The 19,576-nt window shown below is 39.0% G+C and overlaps 1 protein-coding gene across 7 annotated transcripts in view; it reads right to left on the reverse strand.

Moving 5' to 3' along the window:
- Window positions 1–19,576, reverse strand: part of GRIP1 (glutamate receptor interacting protein 1) — a 562,796-nt gene that overhangs the window by 478,546 nt on the left and 64,674 nt on the right. The window lies entirely within an intron of this gene.

Genomic DNA, 19,576 nt, shown 5'->3' on the forward strand with positions numbered 1-19,576 from the left:
AACATCTTTTGGAAAACTTTCCTTGTTTTTTTATATCTGTTTCAATCTTCAATCTCTTTACATGTCATTGGAATACTACTTCTTGTCTCTTTTAACAGGTCTTCATTAAGTTTCTTCCTAGGAACTTTTTTTTTCTTGGCTTTCATTTCTGTTCTCCTACTGGCAATTTCCACCATCTGTTCTGACACCTAGTTTTCTTTGTTTCGTGGTCTTTGGCAGCCTCTTTTTACATTCATTTCTTTAAAAGTCTTGAATTCATTCCACAGTTCCCTATCAATAAAGTTTAGGACTTCAAAGTGACTGCTAATATTCTTCTTGAAAATAGAGGGTATATACTCAAGTCATATTGCGGCAATTGATTGACTTTCTTCTTCTGGTTTAATTGACTTTGAAACTTGCACATAAGCATTTTATAACATGTTCCACAATCAGACTTTTCCCACATCTTTGCTGTTGTAGCTGAGCTCTTCTGCCTCATTGTTGAACAATATAGTCAATTTTATTTTTGTGCACTCCACCTGATGAAGTTCATATATATAAGCATCATTTTGGTCAATGAAAGACTATGTGACCAATGAAAAATACATATTTTTATTAGCAATTTTTTGTTTAACTATCACAATTGGATCCAGCAACCTGGTTGTTAAGTAAAGCCATTGTTAAGAGAAACTGTAACTACTTGCGACTTTCCTTCAGTTTTCCTTTGCTTTACAGACCTGTGAAGATCGTAAGTATGAGGATTGGTCCAAAGTTACTTTTTCATCACCATAACTGCAAACAGTCACTAAATAAGGCAGTCACCAAATGAGGACAAATTGTATTGGACTTACAGAAACTGATGAGGTATTCTCCAGTTTCATTTCATTTTCCTAATCCATAAAGTTCAGTTACATTTTCCTCCTGTTGCTTTCCAGCTTTGGAATTCTAGTCTTTAATCACAAGCAGCAAATCTTGCTTGCATGTTCTGTCAATTTCAAAATAACTTGTCCATAAAACTCATCAAGTCTGTTGTGTCCTGGGCTTCCGGTGGCTGCGCCAGTGCCAATGGCCGCTGTTTGACAGCTGCCCGTCCCGGGAAATCGTAAAAGCCGGCAAAACAGCGACGATCAGCTATTTTGCGGCTTGAAATGTTCCTCCCAGGTGAAGGGAGGGAGGTGAGCTTCTGCCTGGATAGAGGTAGAGCCTCGCAACTTTCCCAGTTTTTTTTCTGGGAGATAAAGTGAGAGCTCCCTCGGAGTCTGGGTGTTGCTCCGTTTCCTTGGATGCCTTTGTTCTCCAAAGAGAACAAAGCTAGACGTTACCTCCACTGCTGCTATCTGATGGGAACAGTAAGTTAACTCAAAAGCAGACAGAGCGGTCAGGAAGAGAAGAATTGATGATTTTACTTTAAACCTAACTCAGTTTGAATTAACATTTACTCCTGTTACTATTCTAATTGGAGTGAAGAAATATGGCGGAGGAATCCTCCTTCTTTGTCACTTTCTTTGTTTGAGAACTTTCACTTTCTATTTTTTACTTACTATTTTCAAACTGGCAACAAAGTTTTAACAATGTAATAGACTTGGTTCATTTTAAAGGGGAAAAATTCTTATTCCCTTTTTTTAAGGGGGAATTGCTTTTTCTTCTCCTTTGTTCTTATATTACTATTTTTTGAAAAAGGGAAGGGGGGGAACCCCTCCCTTTTTTTTAAATGGCTTCAAAACGTCCTGGACTTTCTTCTCTTTCTAAAACTTCAACTGCCTCTCCAGTAACTCAGATTGTACAACAACCCAAACTTAAACCTTCTCCACCTTTGCCCCCACCTCAGGCACTTACACTTCAGGATTTACAAGATGCTTTAGATAAGACTTTGGAAAAATCACTAGAAAAAACAGCAGAGCTTCTGGCTCAAGAAAGTAATGAGCTCAGGAAAGATATTGTTTTGACACTCCAAGGGCTTGCTGGCCTTGTGGAAAAGATTGACAACAGGGTGAATGAAGTGGTCGGGAATGTTGAAATATTACAAGATAGAGTTGAAAAAATAGAAGAAAATGTGGATGTTACACAGAATGAAATTATAATGTCACAATACAGAGAAATGGAGTATGCTTTGAGAATAAGGGGCCTGAAGGAAAATATTAAGGAGAATTTGAGAGAAGAAGTTGCAGCAGAACTGGCCTCTATTTTGGAAATTGATCCTGAAGAAATATTGAAAGATATAGAAAAGATTTTTAGAGTTAATTCGTGGGTTGCAAAACAGAGGAAATTACCAAGAGATGTGGTGGTCTATTTTGCGAGAAAATCACTTCGTAATGAAATTATACAGGCCTTCTATAAACAAAGATTTCAGATTGCAGCTCAGGATGTGATAGTTTTCAAGGAAATACCTTCTAAAATTCTTAGAAAAAGAAAAGACTTTGCTTTTTTGGCTGAAGAACTTAAGAAGCGACAAATTCAATTTAGATGGGACATACCTGTGCGGATAGTGGTGACTTACGCTGGTACACGATACCGTCTTAATACAGTTTCAAAAGCAATAGATTTTTATGTTACTATTTTAAAAGCAAGTTCACCACCATCTCCAAGATTAAAGAAAGATGAGAGCAAGGCAGAAGCACAGTTGTCTGTAGGTTCAATGCCATCTTTGGGAGAAGAATTGTTGGTTGAAGTTATGCAACAGAATTTGCAAATAACAGAAGACCCAAGGGAACAGAGAATTACATGCGCTGTTTATAAACATAGAGAAAGACAACAACAACAGCAACAACAACAAAAGGCAGATGATGGAAGTTTACTACAGTCTGTTTCGGAGCCGGTGGGAGGAGCAAGGCCAAAGAGATCATCGACTGTAAATCTAGAGGCTTTGTTCCAAAGGCTTCATCCTGCCAAGGATGGCAAAGCTTCTAACCTGGAATGTTAATGGGCTTAACTCACCACAGAAGAGAAAGAAAATCTTTCATTATTTGAAACAACACAGAAATGATATTATTTGTTTACAAGAGACTCATGTTATTTCTAAAGATCAAAAAGATTTGTTTAATCCCCGGTTGGGGATACATTTTATAGCTCCTGCTTTGCAGAAAAAAGGAGGAGGAGTTATCTATGTGAGAAAGGAGCTTTCACCGAAGTTAATTGATTTTGACTTACAAGGAAGATATGTTATTATTGATTTACTAATAAATGATAAGAGAACTCTTCTTGTTGGTTTATATACTCCCAATCAACAACAAAAACATTTTTATAAATTGATTCATCAGAAATTAACTTCTTTGGATTATAAGTCAGTTATTATGATGGGAGATTGGAATGGTGTTTTAGACTCAAGTAAAGATAAGAAGAGTCCCTTTAAAGTTTCTAACCATGCAAGACTTCCTAAAAATTTTTTTGACTTAAAGGATGATTTGGAACTTAGAGATATTTGGAGAGAACGGAATACTGAGGAAAAAGACTTTACTTTTTTTCAGATAGACACCAATCTTATTCTAGAATTGATTTTTTCTTGGTTACTAGTGATTTCCTTTCTAGGGTGAAGAATATCAAGATATTTCCTAGAATAATTTCAGACCACAGTCTGGTATGGTTGGAAATTTCATCGGAAGAAAGAACTAGAAGGTCTTGGAGGTTGAATGAGAATTTATTTAGATATGAAGAGAACATACAGATGTAAAGGTTATTTAAAGGAATTTTTTGCTTGGAATATGAATAAGGGTACTTCGATGCCAATAGTATGGGATTCTTGTAAAGCCTATATGAGATGGGTTTTGATTTCTATGAACAATGCTCACAGATGTAAACAGACCCAGAAACATAAAGATCTTGAAGATGAGATTAAATGTAAGGAAAAGATTTTAATATCAAATCCAATGGACAATAAGTTAAAAGTTTCTATTACTTTGCTGAAGGAGCAATTTAATATGTTATTAGCAGATCAAATGGCAACTAATTTGAGGTATGTGAGACATAATACATTTTGTAATGCAAATAAACCTGGTAGATGGTTGGCTTATCAATTACGTAAGAAACAGAAATCGAGGATTATAGATAAAATAATTTATAAAGGTAAAGAAGTCTACCAACAAAATTTGATTAAAAAGTCTTTTTTAGATTTTTATTCTAAATTATATGCTAGTGAAAGTATACAAACTTCAGATATAGAAAAATATTTACAGGGAACACATTTTCCTAGATTTACGAGTGATCAATGTGATGGGATTAATGGTTTAATTACTTCTGAAGAGATTATTTTTGCAATTAAACAATTGAAGGTTGGTAAGACTCCAGGTACTGATGGGTTAACAGTGATTTATTACAAGATGTTATCTGAAGAAATGATAGAACCATTAAAGGTACTTTTTAATGATATTTTATCTGGAGCAGAATTACCTCCATCTTGGAGAACGGCCTTCATATCATTAATTCCAAAGGATGACCAGGATCTGTCCCAACCTAGAAATTATAGGCCTATATCTCTTTTAAATACAGATTATAAGATTTTTGCAAAGATACTGGCAAATAGATTAATGCAGGTTTTGAAACAATTGATTCATACTGACCAATCTGGATTTATAATGGGGAGATATATGAAAAACAATGTAAGACTATTGTTAATTTAATAGAGTATTTGTATAAGAACAACCAAATCCCTGCTGCTTTAATATTTATAGACGCTGAGAAAGCTTTTGATCAATTAGATTGGAATTTTCTATTGAAAGTTGTATAGGAAATGAATTTTGGAGATGAATTCTTGTCTGCTCTCAAGGCCATTTATCAACAACAATCGGCACAAATTATAGTTAATGGGGGATTAACAGACGTATTTAAAATAGGAAAAGGTACAAGACAGGGTTGTCCTTTATCCCCCTTGCTATTTGTATTAACAACGGAGATTTTACTTATTAAAATTCGAGACTCATCTAGATTAAAAGGAATAAAAATAAGTAAGATTGATTATAGGCTGAGAGCTTTTGCTGATGATTTGGTTGTGACATTATCCCATCCAACAGATTCAGTCAAAGATTTGGTTGAAATTTTAGCACAGTATGGACAGGTTTCTGGTTTTAAGGTAAATAAGAATAAAACTAAAATATTATTAAAAAATATGTCTAGGAAGGGAAAAGATTTTATAGCTGAAACAACCGGTTATGAAATAGTTAATAAGGTTAAGTATTTAGGAGTATATATTACAACATCTAATGGAAAATTGTATAAGAATAATTATGAATGCTTATGGGTTAAAGTTCAAAAAGATTTAAATGATTGACAAAAGCTACAATTATCATTATTGGGGAGAATTTCAGTAGTGAAGATGAATGTTCTACCAAAGTTTCTTTTTTTGTTTCAGATGATACCCATTTTAAAGAAGGATGCTAATTTGGATGAGTGGCAGAAGGGTATTAATAAATTTATTTGGGGTGGGAAGAAATCAAGGGTAAAGTTTAAGATTTTACAAGATGCTTGAGAAAGAGGTGGACTTAAAGCACCAAATTTGAAATTATATTTTGATGCGGCACTTTAACTTTAGTAAGTGACTGGCTTAATTTAACAAATAGAGATATTCTTGTTCTTGAAGGGTGGGATTTATTATATGGTTGACATGCATATTTAATTTTTGATAAGAAAGTAGATTCGGTCTTTAAGTCACATATTTTAAGATATGCTTTACTTCAAGTTTGGAAAAAATATTATTATAAGTTAAATTATAAAATACCTATTTGGGGGATCCCTGGACAAGCAATCCAGGGGTTTTCCAAGGGGGTGAATTTTGACAACATTTCGTATAAAGAGTTACTTATTTGGTCGGGTACTGATTGGCAATTAAAGTCTTCTGATGTGTTAAGGCAAAACAACATTTTACAATCGTGGTTTCAATATTTGCAAATCGTGCAGAGATGGACTTTGGATAAGAAAGTGGGAATTACTTTAGTAGATGAAAATTTGGTAATTCAGATCAAGGATCAGAAATGTGCCCATATTAAAAGAATTTATAATGAGTTAATAAAATTGGATTCAGAAACAGAGTTAGTTAAAGATTGTATGATTAAATGGGCCCAGAATATTCAAGAACCGATCTCGTTGGACTTATGAGAGGTAATTTGGACTAGAAATGTTAAATTTACACAGGCCCAGAATTTGAGGGAAAATTTTTATAAAATGTTTTATAGATGGCATCTGGATCCTAAAAAGCTGTCCTGTATGTACCCGAACCTGCAACCTAAATGTTGGAGATGTGGTTGCTTGGATGCAACCTATTTTCATGTTTGGTGGACTTGTAAAGTTATTAAAGCCTTCTGGATTATGATTTGGTGAAACATTCAAAAGATTTTTAAAAGAAAGATTAAGTTTACTCCCCAGTTGTTTCTTTTGGGAATTTTTGTGGATTTTAATGTTAAAGAAACTATTTTAATGTTGAATTTAATAACAGCAGCAATGGTGGGTCAATATTGGAAGAAGGATACTCTGCCCTCTTTAGAAGAATGGGTATTTAAGGTTTCTAATTTAGCAGAAATGATTAAAATTTCTGCTTATTTAAAGGACCATTCACAAGAGAGATTTTTTTTATTGAAATTTTTATAAACTTTTACAATAAAATCCCTCCCCCCCTCCCGCCCCCCCCTTAACCCTCCCCCCCTTCCCAGAGCTGAATACAGAGCTAAAAAGAACAGGAAAAAAAAACATAAAAATTAAATAAACATCAATCAACTATACATAAATCCTAAAAAATTAAGAAAACACTTTAACTCCAATACAATAAAATCAGCAAATCTAACCATAACAACTTTAACTATAAATTATTCAAAAGCTAAATAATACTTTCTAATCCCATATTTGTTCTGAACAAAATTTACCCATCTTTTCCACACAGAATTGTATCTCTCTTGTGAATGGTCTTTCAGATAAGCCGAAATTTTTGCCATTTCTGATAAATAAGAAACTTTAAGAAACCATTCCTCTAAGGTAGGCAAGGAATCTTTCTTCCAATATTGCCCAATCAATAACCTTGCCGCCATAATAAAATTCAACATTAAAATAATCTCTTTGCCATCACAGTCTTCAATAATACCTAACAAAAATAATTGTGGTGTAAATTTTATCCTTCTATTAAAAAATTTTTGAATGTTCCACCAAATCTTAATCCAAAAAGCCTTTATATTTTTACATGACCACCAAATATGATAATACGTTGTATCCAAACTACCACATCTCCAACATTTGGGCTGTAAATTGGGATACATGTGAGACATCTTTTGTGGATCATGGTGCCATCTATAAAGCATTTTATAAAAATTTTCTTGCAAATTTTGAGCTTGGGTAAACTTAACATTCCTCTCACCCAAATTATCTCCCATGTGTCTAATGGAATCGGCTCTTCAAAGTTTTGAGCCCACTTAGCCATACAATCCTTAATTAATTCTGTTTCTGAATCTAATTCCACTAAAACATTATAAACTCTTTTTATGTGGGCTCGATTTTGGTCTTTAATTTGTTTCACCAAATTCACATCTTCCATAATAAAACCCACTTGATCTATACTCCATCTTTCTAATAACTGCCTATACTGAAACCAAGAATAGATAATATTTTCTTGCGTTAATTCTTCCATCGATTTTAATTGCCACTTATTCCGTTCCCACTTAAGTAATAACTTGTAAGAAATCCTATCCATTTTCACTCCTTTCCTTATCCCTTCTATAGCGTGCCCAGGAATTCCCCACAATGATATTCTAAAATTTAATCTATAATATTTCTTCCAGACACGCAATAAAGCAATTCTTAAGACATGGGATTTAAAAACCCTATCCACCTTTTTATTATAAATTAAATACGCATGCCATCCAAATAATAAATCCCATCCTTCCAAAAGAAGTATATCTGAATTTGTTAAGTTAACCCAATCACTAATCAAAGTTAAAACCACCGCATCATAATACAATTTTAAATTCGGCACCTTGAGTCCACCTCTCTCTCAAACATCTTGAATAATTTTAAGCTTAACTCTTGGTTTTTTCCCAGCCCAAATGAATCTATTAATACCCCTCTGCCATTCTTCTAAATTTACCTCTTTCTTTAAGATAGGTATCTTTTGAAATAAGAAAAAAAATTTGGCAGAACATTCATTTTAACTGCAGCAATTCTCCCTAACAAAGATAATTGCAATTTTTTCCAATCATTCAAATCCTTCTGCATTTTAAGCCATAACATTTCATAATTATTTTTATAAAGTTTTGCATTAGAAACAGATATATAAACCCCTAGGTATTTTACCTTTTTTACAATTTCAAAACCTGTCAAATAAACTAACATCTCCTTATCCAAATTAGACATATTTTTTGTTAAAATTTTAGTCTTATTATTATTAACTTTAAAACCAGAAACTTGTCCATACTGATTTATAATCTGTAACAACTCTACTACTGAACCGGTTGGTTGAGACAAAGTAACAACCAAATCATCTGCAAAGCTCTTAATTTATAATCTTTCTTATTAATCATTATTCCCTTTATTTTAGATGATTCACAAATTTTAATCAACAAAATCTCTAATTATAAGTTGCGGTGATTGTTTTTGATAAATACCTCTAAAAGCTTGCAAAATTTTATGCCCAAAATTCATTTTTTCAACCAACCTCAACATAAATTGCCAATTTAACTGATCAAAGGCTTTTTCAGCATCTAAAAAAATTAGACCCACAGGAATCTGATTATTTTTATCCAAATATTCTATTAAATTAATGATTTGTCTAACATTATTCTTCATATATCTCCCGGTTATAAAACATGTTTGATCAGTATGTATCACTTAATTCAATACAATCACAAATCTATTCGCTAAAATTTTTGAAAAAAATTTATAATCTATATTCAAAAGAGATATAGGTCTATAATTTTTAGGTAAAGTAAGATCTTGATCCTCTTTTGGAATCAAAGATATGAAAGCCCTTCTCCAAGATAAAGGTATCTCTAAACCCAATAAAATACTATTAAAGAGTTCCTTTAAAGGCTCAATCATCTCATCACTTAAAGTTTTATAATAAATTGATGTCAATCCATCAATACCTGGTGCTTTACCAACTTTTAATTGTTTAATTGCCTTAATAATTTCCTGTGAGGTAATAAACCCATTAAACTCATCTCTTTGATGATTTGTTAATCTAGGAAAATGAGCATCTTGTAGGTATTTATCTATGTCCAAACTCTGAACCTTCTGACCCATATATAATCTTGTGTAAAAATCTAAAAAAGATTTTTTTATTAATTCTTTCTGAAAAACCACCTTGCCATTATAATTTATTTTATCTATAACTCTCGACCTCTGTTTCTTCCTTAATTGATAAGCTAACCACCTGCCCGGTTTATTTGCATTACAAAATGTATTATGTCTCATAAAACGTATGTTAGTTGCAACCTGGTCAGCCATTAACATATTAAATTGTGATTTAAGCAAATTTATGGAAGCCTTTACATTCTTATCGAAAGGATTCATAATTAATGCTTTTTCTTTTATCTTAATCTCCTCCTCCAAATCTTTATGTTTTTGCATTTGTTTTCGCCTATAAGAATTATTCATTTGAATCAAAAAACCCCGCATATAATCCTTACTAGCATCCCACACAATTGCCATTGAAGTTCCGTTAAACATATTTAAAGTAAAAAATTCCTTTAAATGTTCTCTATGTTTCAATACATTCACCTCATGTCTAAATAAATTTTCATTCAACCTCCAAGATCTTCTTTCTTCCTTCTCAGGAATTAATTCCAACCATACAGGACTATGATCAGTAAGTGTCCTTGGAAAATTTTTTTACATTTTTAACACTAAAATATAAATCTATAGTAATAAAAAAAAGTCAATTCTTGAAAACGATTGGTGCCTATCAGAAAAAAAAGTAAAGTCCCTTTCATCCATATTACGTTCCCGCCAAATATCTCTCAATTCCAAATCTTCTTTCAATTCAAAAAAAGCCTTTGGTAGTTTAGCTTCCTTGAAGAAAGTAGAAGATTCTTTCTTGTCTTTATATGTATCCAAAACTCCATTCCAATCTCCCATCAAAATCACAGATTTATAATCCAATGAAATCAATTTTTGATGTAAAAACTTATAAAACTGTTTTTGTTGTTGATTAGGAGCATACAAGCCCACTATAAGCAATTTCTTTCCATATAAAACCATTTCAATCATAACATATCTTCCTTGAGAGTCTGAATCTATTAATTTAGCAGACAAATTTTTCTTAACATAAATGACAACACCCCCTTTCTTCCCTGGAGCAGAAGATACAAAGTGAGAACCCAATCGGGCATTTATCAAATATTTTTGATCCTTTAAAATAATATGAGTTTCCTGCAAACAAACAATATCATTATTATATTGCTTTAAATAATGAAATATTTTCTTTCTTTTCTGAGGAGAATTTAGGCCATTAACATTCCAGGTCAGGAGCTTTGCCATCTCCTCCAGCTGCAAGCCTGGAGAAGACTGCTTGACATCGAGGATCGAATCAACGAAGATCTCTGGGTCTTGCTCCTCCCACAGGCTCAGAAACAAATTCTTGTGTAGACTCTTTTATATCCATCTTGTGTTGCTCTTTTTCTCTTCGTCTATGAGCTGCTCTTTCATCTCAACCGACTGCTGCATCAACTCAGTGTGTAATTTTCCAGCTTTCATTGATACGGTGTCTCCAACCAATTGCTCTCCCTCTTTCACATCAAGAACTTTAGAGCGTAAAGGTGGTGATGAGCGAGCTCCCAGGACAGAAATATAAAACGCTCTTGCCTTTTCAACTGTATCAAGTCTATAACGTGTCCCCGCATGGCTCACCACAATTCCAATCGGGATATCCCATCTAAATGGCATCTGTCATTTTTTAAATTCCTCTGATAGAAAAGCAAAGTCCTTGCTTCTTCTTAAAATTTTTGATGGAATCTCCTTTAAGATTATCACATCCTGAGCAGCAATCTGAAATCTCTGATTGTAAAATGCTTGTATTACTTCATTACATAAAGATCTTTTTCCAAAATAAACCACCACATCTCTTGGTAGGTTTCTCTGCTTTGCAATCCATGAATTAACTCTAAATATTTTCTCTATTTCCCTCAATATCTCCTCTGGTTCCCTCTCAAGTATCACAGCAATGTCATTTGCCACCAATTCCCTCAAATTTCCTTGCATATTTTCTCTCAAGCCTCTGATTCTTAAAGCGAACTCCATTTCTCTATACTGAGACATGAGAATTTCATCCTGTGAAGTCTCCACCATTTTTTTGACATTTTCAACACGATCTTCTATTAAATCCACTTTATCAACAACATCCTCAATACGATTATCCAGCTTTTCAACAACAAAGGCGAGTCCTTGCAGAGCCATAACTATATCCTCCCTCATAACTCTATTTCTCTCTTCTAAAAGTTCCTTCATTTCTTGTCTAATTTGACATACAACATTACCCATAACATCTTGAATATCTTTTACCATAAGTGATGGTACAGGCGGTGAGGGTGGTGGTGACCTAGCTTTAGGTTGTTGAACTGTAAGTATTGCCGGAGAGGAAGCCACTTTAGGCACAGCAGAGGTTGCTTGACACTTCAAAGCTATTTTAGGAAAAACTTTTCTCCAAAAAATCCAAAAGACCAAAAAGAAACAAAATGAAGAGGGGGAAAAAACCCTCTTGTAATTATTATTAAAATCAATAAATAATTGAACACCAAGAGAATAAAATTATACAAAAGTTAAAAATGTTAAAACTTTTATTTACTAAACCTAGCTTTCGTCAAGAGTTCTTGACATCATCAGGGTGTAAACGGCAGTCGTTGGGAGGGCTTATATGCAGCCTCCAATCATTTGCGCTCGGCTCTTGGATCGTGTCATAGGTCCCAGCTGTGTGCGTTGTAATCCAAGTGTGTGTCCTGCATTAGGGTGTAGTTGTTTCTCACCCTTTCTGCGTGTGCTGTTACGTGTATCTTTCTCGCTAGTTCTAAAATTAGCTGAGGTGTTTCCCCTTTCCTTGCAGTTAGTGCATGTTTCACTAGTTTCCCGTTTGTGATTCTGTCTGTCATGGGCAGTAGTTGCTGTTTTCTGCTTCCTTCTAGTTGCTCCAACCATCCCTTCCGAGCCACATTCCAATCCTCCTTTTCTCTCAGATCGTAGCCCCCGTGTGCCATCCCGTCCTGCACCGCTCTCCCTCCTATTCCTTTCCATCACTCCCTTACATCTATCATCACTCTCCTCCCTATATTCTTGGGAGGAGTCGTTCTGGAGTGTGTGCCTGTCAGTAAGGCATTGCCTAGCTCGTAACCGGTCAATCCATTGCTCACTCCATTTGGGGCTTCTGTCCTCATCCCTCATTGGAGAATCTCCCAGGCATGCTCCATTTGTAGTCTTCTGTCCTCCCAAGGAATCAATCACCACGGAGCTATTCCCCTCCCTCTCACAAACCAACCCAGCTAGCATAACACGGGTGTCTGTTTCACTCCCTGGGGGGTAAATCATTCCCCCCGGCATGTGTGATTGTAGTCCGAGCGCTCTATCGTATGCTGTATTTCCTATTCCTCCCCCCACAGTTGTTATCTCCGTTTGTATTTCTCCTATTAAACTGATTGGGAGGGCCTCGCTCTCTCTTTCCTGCTGCAATTCAGTTGTCAAAGCACCTCCACTCGCTCCGTTCATCGGGAAGTTGTTCCATAATTGACAGTCAGGTTTCTGGTGGCTGTTTGTCATTTGTGGGGGATTTTTCAAAGTTCTACCGTCTTGGTCCGAAGCCAAGGGAATGTCCATTTGGTCGTGTTGTGTGTGGGGGGATGTCCTATTCTTCTCCCACACATGTGGTCGATGCCTAGGTCTTCTCCAGCAGTTCAAGCGATGGTTCATGTGCCATGTTTGTAAGGTCCGTTGTGCTGGGCACATGTCTATATGGCGATTAATGGAATTTCCCCCAAAAAACCAGGCCTCCTTTAATAGGTGGCCACCCTTTGTGGCATCACAGGCCAAGATTTGTGTGTGGTCAAAATCAAAGTTGTGGCCACTTTTGGCCATATGTGACCAGATCTGCGAGTATTGCTCGCCCCTCTTGATTGCCAACTTATGTTCATGTAGGCGGGTCTTCAGCCTTTTGGATGTTTCCCCTACATAATTACTGTGGCAACCCATGCAATCAATTTTATAAACCACCGCAGACCTTTCTGCGGTGGGAAGGGGATCTTTGGGGCGCATGATCTTTGAGTCTGGTCAGGTTTATGTGCCACTCTTATGCCATGGGGGGCCAGCAGTCTGGCTGTGGCTTCGGACACATTATGAATATACAGTAGGGAAATGCGTGTTAATTGTCCTTGGGGGGGAGTTTCTTCGTGGTCATACCTGGGTATCCTGCTGTGACATTTTATGAATCGTAGCGGATATCCATTGAGTTGGCAAATCCGGTACAAATGTCTCCTCTCTTCCTCCTTTGCTTCCACCGTGCTGCAATGCGAATGCACACGCTTGAACAGCGTTTTAATACAGCCAACTTTATGGGATATTGGGTGATTGCTGTTATAGTGGAGCATTCGGTCCGTGTGGGTGGGCTTGCAATAGACCTTCGTATGTACTAAGCCCTCTGATGTTCGTTGGACAAGTACATCTAAGAAGGCTATCGAGCCCCGGCTCTCCTCCTCCACCGTAAACCTGATATCCGGATAAACCGAATTGAGTATTCCCATAAAGTTGGCTTTTTGGCATCATTTGACGACAACAAACGTGTCGTCAACGTACCGAGCCCAAAATTTGGGCTGGTACTGGGACATAGCCTCACGTTCCAGTTGCTGGAGAACTGCCTCTGCTATCACGCTGGAAATAGGAGAGCCCATGGGCATGCCCTTTATTTGCTTATATGTGACACCTTGGAAAGTAAAGTACGTGACCAAGCATATCTCTATGAGTTTCACTAGGTCCTCTACTCTCAGGGAGTCCCCATGTGGGGAATCCTCTTGTCTCTTTAACTGATTCCTCAGAACAGTGACAGCCAGGTCACGAGGGATGGAGGTGAACAGTGAGGTGACGTCAAACGAGACCATCACCTCGTCCTCCTCCACTCTAAGTGCCTTGATTTTTTCAAGGAACTCCTCTGAGGATTTAACTACTGTGGGTGCACCATTCACTAAATAGGAGATACGTCCACTAAGCCACTTCGCCAGTCCAAAGACTGGTGTGCCCTTGAAAGAAACAATGGGGCGAAGTGGAGTACCTTCCTTATGAACCTTTGGCAACCTATAGAACCTAGGAAGTGCTGAGTCACTGGGACGTACTTTCTTCAAGGTGTCATCGTCTATTCTTTTGGCACGCTTAAGGTTATCTAATAGTTTGTTAATCTTATTCTTCATTGTTGTCATGGGGTCTCTCTTAACAACCTTGTAGGCCGTTCTGTCATCGAGCAACTCCAGTGCCTTGGTCACATAGGCTGCTTTATCCAGCACCACAGTGGCCCTCCCTTTGTCTGCTGGTAGTACAATTATGGAGCTGTTGTTCTTAAGTTGCTCCAGGGCCTCTATCTCTTCCCTGGACAACATCCGATGCCATCTGTGGTGCATGAGGTGCCCAGTGACCTGTTGTTTTATATGATTCCTGGAGTCCTCCCCTATTTCCCCGTGGTATATAGCAGGTTCTAATGCTGCTATGAAACGGACCTTACAAACATGGCACATGAACCGTCGCTTGAACTGCTGGAGAAGACCTAGGCATCGACCACATGTGTGGGAGAAGAATAGGACATCCCCCCACACACAACACGACCAAATGGACATTCCCTTGGCTTCGGACCAAGACGGTAGAACTTTGAAAAATCCCCCACAAATGACAAACAGCCACCAGAAACCTGACTGTCAATTATGGAACAACTTCCCGATGAACGGAGCGAGTGGAGGTGCTTTGACAACTGAATTGCAGCAGGAAAGAGAGAGCGAGGCCCTCCCAATCAGGTTTGTGAGAGGGAGGGGAATAGCTCCGTGGTGATTGATTCCTTGGGAGGACAGAAGACTACAAATGGAGCATGCCTGGGAGATTCTCCAATGAGGGATGAGGACAGAAGCCCCAAATGGAGTGAGCAATGGATTGACCGGTTACGAGCTAGGCAATGCCTTACTGACAGGCACACACTCCAGAACTACTCCTCCCAAGAATATAGGGAGGAGAGTGATGATAGATGTAAGGGAGTGATGGAAAGGAATAGGAGGGAGAGCGGTGCAGGACGGGATGGCACACGGGGGCTACGATCTGAGAGAAAAGGAGGATTGGAATGTGGCTCGGAGGGGATGGTTGGAGCAACTAGAAGGAAGCAGAAAACAGCAACTACTGCCCATGACAGACAGAATCACAAACGGGAAACTAGTGAAACATGCACTAACTGCAAGGAAAGGGGAAACACCTCAGCTAATTTTAGAACTAGCGAGAAAGATACACGTAACAGCACACATAGAAAGGGTGAGAAACAACTACACCCTAATGCAGGACACACACTTGGATTACAACGCACACAGCTGGGACCTATGACACGATCCAAGAGCCGAGCGCAAATAATTGGAGGCTGCATATAAGCTCTCCCAATGACTGCCGTTTACACCCTGATGATGTCAAGAGCTCTTGACGAAAGCTAGGTTTAGTAAATAAAAGTTTTAACATTTTTAACTTTTGTATACTTTTATTCTCTTGGTGTTCAATTATTTATTGATTTTAATATAAACATACCCAAGAGTCATATTTTTTACTTGCATAGCTGATATATATATATATATATATATATATATATATATATATATATATATATATATATATTTACCCTTCTCGTGCAGCCACTAAAAATCCCCAAAATTACTGCTTTGTAACAAACAAAAAAATATAAAAATCCTTTAACACTTCTCTTTCATATGCATGAGAAAGAGAAACCTCTCATCGCCATTTTACTTTTCCCTTATAACAAAAACAAGAAAAAGACTATTCTTTTCAGGAGTTAAAGTTCAGATTAAACTTATAAATCCATTCCCCTGATCAGCTCTGTCCGCATTCAAAATTAGCTCACCAGTTCACATAAGTTGTGGAGGTGGAAGCTGTGTCTTGCTTCGTCCCAAAACAAAAAGGGACAAAGGCGTCTGAGTCGTGGAGAAATGCCTAGGACTCCATGGGAGCTCACCTTCAATCCCAAAAAAAGATCTCGAGATCTTAGTGGTCCTACCACTATCCACAAGGCAAAAAACTCACCTCTCTCCCTTTGCCCAGGAGAGAAGCTTCAAACCGCGGGACAGCTGATGTTCGCTTTCACCGCGGCTTTTACACAATCTCAGGCGGACGGCCACAAAGTAGCTGCCATCGGCACAATGCCACCGGAAGTCACAAGAGAGATATTTTAACGTATGGAAAAGATGGATAGAATATGTTCAGAAGAAATATGGAACTACAAAGTTTCACTTATTCTATGAGCAGGTATTTTGTTTATAAACTTATGATGTTAAAGTTTGAAGAGAGTTAAGGGTTTTTATGATTTTGTTCATAACTTAAATAGATTGTGCTTAATATGTTTGCATAATCCTGTATTTTGCTCGGGGTGAGGGGGGTGAGGGGAAGGGGTGGGGGGGTGGATGGGTTGAAGTTTAAATAGTTCAGATAAAGTAGAAATAGTCTTATTGTATATAATATTAATGTTTTAATTTTGAGAGAGGAACTGCTCGGGCATTTCCCCTGGACCGCATCAAGAGGGAGAAGAAGAAGGTGAGAAGTAAGTAGGAAGGTGGAGGTGAAGGAGGAGAGGGGGTGAGTGAAGAAAAAGAGGGAAAGAAGTAAGTTGGTTTGAGGTGGGATCCGGTTTGGGGGGAAATGGGCGGGCAAGACCGAATGTGGTGTGTATCAATTTGTTTTATTTTTTATCTGAAGTGTTTGTAAGATTGTTATGTATTGTAAAATTGAAAATAAAAATTTTTACAAAAAAAAAAAGTCTGTTGTGTCCTGAGCCTGCAGAAGCAGGCTCGGGATGTTGCTATGGTCCCGGGGTTGCAGCAAGCTGCCCGGGACCAGACAGTGCGGCACCAGCCTTGCGCACATGCGCGAGGCATGAAAACGCGCCAATCAGCTGTTGTGGATTTGCCTGGGGATCTGGGCATACTTAAGAGGCTTGCGAGCCTCTTAGCATCTGTTGGGTTTTGCTGTTGAAGAGAATAAACAACTGAGTTGTTGCAGAATGAGCCTCCAGGCCTCTGATTTCACAAAGGACTTAACATTGGTGATGAAAGTGGGATCAGAAGAGCTTCAAACAAACAAGCTTTAATCACCCACAAGAAGTCCTAAAGAAGGGGGAAGTCAGCGTTGGAAGCAGCGTCTCAGGCTTATTAGCACAGCATCGCTGAAGGGTGAGCTTGGCTGAATAACTCTCCCCCCCATTAGAAAGAGTAGAGAGAAAATGACGAAGATTGGGTATTTCTGAGTTTATTTATTTATTTTATTTATTTACAAATATTTATATGCCGCCCAATCCCAAAGGACTCAGGGCGGCGTACAAGGTTAAAAACAGTCATAAAAGAATAAAATAATCCAGTCATACCGCGAGTCCGATCATATCCCGGCCCCCCAGGGACATCAGCCCCAGGCCTGCTGGAACAGGAGAGTTTTAACGGCTTTCTTAAAGGCTGGCAGGGTGGGAGTAGTTCGAACCTCGGGGGGAAATTGATTCCACCAGGTCAGAGCCACCACAGAAAAGGCCCTTCCCCGAGGGCCCGCCAGCCGACATTGTCTGGCCGACGGGACCTGAAGGAGGCCCAATCTATGGGACCTCACCGGTCTCTGGGAGCTGTGCGGCAGAATGCGGTCCTGTAAGTAACCTGGCCCTATGCCATGAAGGGCTTTGAAGGTGATAACCAACACCTTGAATTGCGTCCGGAGACCCACAGGAAGCCAGTGCAGCTCGCGGAGGATAGGTGACACGTGGGCGTACCTTGGCGCGCCCACAATCGCTCTCGCGGCTGCGTTCTGAACCAACTGCAGCCTCCGAACGCCCTTCAAGGGTAGCCCCATGTAGAGCGCGTTACAGTAATCCAGTCTTGAGGTGACAAGGGCATGAGTGACTGTGAGTAAAGCCTCCTCCCGGTCCAAATAAGGCCGCAACTGGTGCACTAGGCGAACCTGTGCAAAGGTCCCCCTGGCCACAGCCGATAGATGTTGTTCCAAATTTAGCTGTGAGTCCAGGAGGACACCCAAGTTGTGTGCCTGCACTGAGGGAGGTAAATTTGCCCCCCCCAGGACTAAAGATGGACCATCCAGTTGGCCTTTGGGAGGCAAGACCCAGAGCCACTCGGTCTTGTCAGGGTTGAGTCTAAGCCTGTTCACCCCCATCCAGACCCTCACATCTTCCAGGCACCGGCACATCACGTCGACTGCTTCACTGAAAGGACACGGGGTGGAGATATACAATTGGGTATCATCCACATACTGATGATACCTCACCCCGTGTCGCCGAATGATCTCACCCAGCGGTTTCATGTAGATGTTAAAAAGGAGGGGGACAGGACCGAGCCCTGAGGCACCCCATGATCGAGGCGCCTAGGGGTCGATCTCTGTCCGCCCGCCAACACCGACTGCGACCTGTCAGAGAGGTAGGAGGAGAACCACCGCAATACGGTGCCGCCCACCCCCACCTCTCCGAGATGACGCAGAAGGATACCGTGGTCGATGGTATCGAAAGCCACTGAGAGGTCAAGAAGCACCAGGATAGAGGAATAACCCCTATCCCGGGCTCGCCAGAGGTCATCGGTCAGTGCAACCAAAGCAGTCTCAGTGCTGTAGCCGGGCCTGAAACCAGATTGAAAAGGGTCCAGATAATTGGTTTCCTCCAAGGATTGCAAGAGTTGAGACGCCACCACCTTCTCCACAACCTTCTCTACATTGCTGATCCAGAAAAATGGGACTCTCATGTTGCCAGGGTGGAAAATTATTGTAGAGTAAACCAAATAAGGGAAGATGGAGCAAAGGCTGCAACGGTGTTGTGTGTTTGTGGTCAGGAGGCATTTGAAATAGCTGAAAACCTCGTGGCCCCTGCACCTCTAGAGTCAGTTACATTCACTGTCTTGAAGAAATTGTTAAAGGAACATTTCCAGCCCAGATTGTCTGTGATTGCATGGAGACACACATTTGAGCAAAGAGACCAGAAGGCAGGTGAATCTGCTAAAGACTTTATTGCAGCCTTAAGGAGAACAGTCAAGCCTTGTGAGTTCAAGGATCTGGAAGAGAGGCTGCAAGATCGCTTCATTTGTGGTTTAAGAAACAGAGACTTGCAGCAGAAACTTTTTGCCAGAGAAGATATCTCCTTCCAAGATGCACTAAGGAAGTGACGGCTGAAGAAGCAGCTGGAGGAGCTGTAAGGTCTCTATGGCCCACCAGGAACATTCCTGAGATGGCAACTGCCCATCAGGAAGACATCAAAGATGAGTCAGACACAGATCCTGAAGACAAGGTGAATAGACTTTACCTGCCATCGGGGAAGAAGCAGAAGGGGCATCTGGACAAGGCCACTACAGCCATCAAATGCTTCGGATGCGGTGGAAGCCACAAGAAAGCTGAGTGCAGGTTCCGGTCCGCCGTATGCAGAGGGTGT

Source organism: Crotalus tigris, unplaced genomic scaffold, assembly GCF_016545835.1.
Source record: "Crotalus tigris isolate CLP2741 ecotype Arizona unplaced genomic scaffold, ASM1654583v1 scf7180000017782.1332974, whole genome shotgun sequence".
Lineage (NCBI taxonomy): Eukaryota > Metazoa > Chordata > Lepidosauria > Squamata > Viperidae > Crotalus > Crotalus tigris.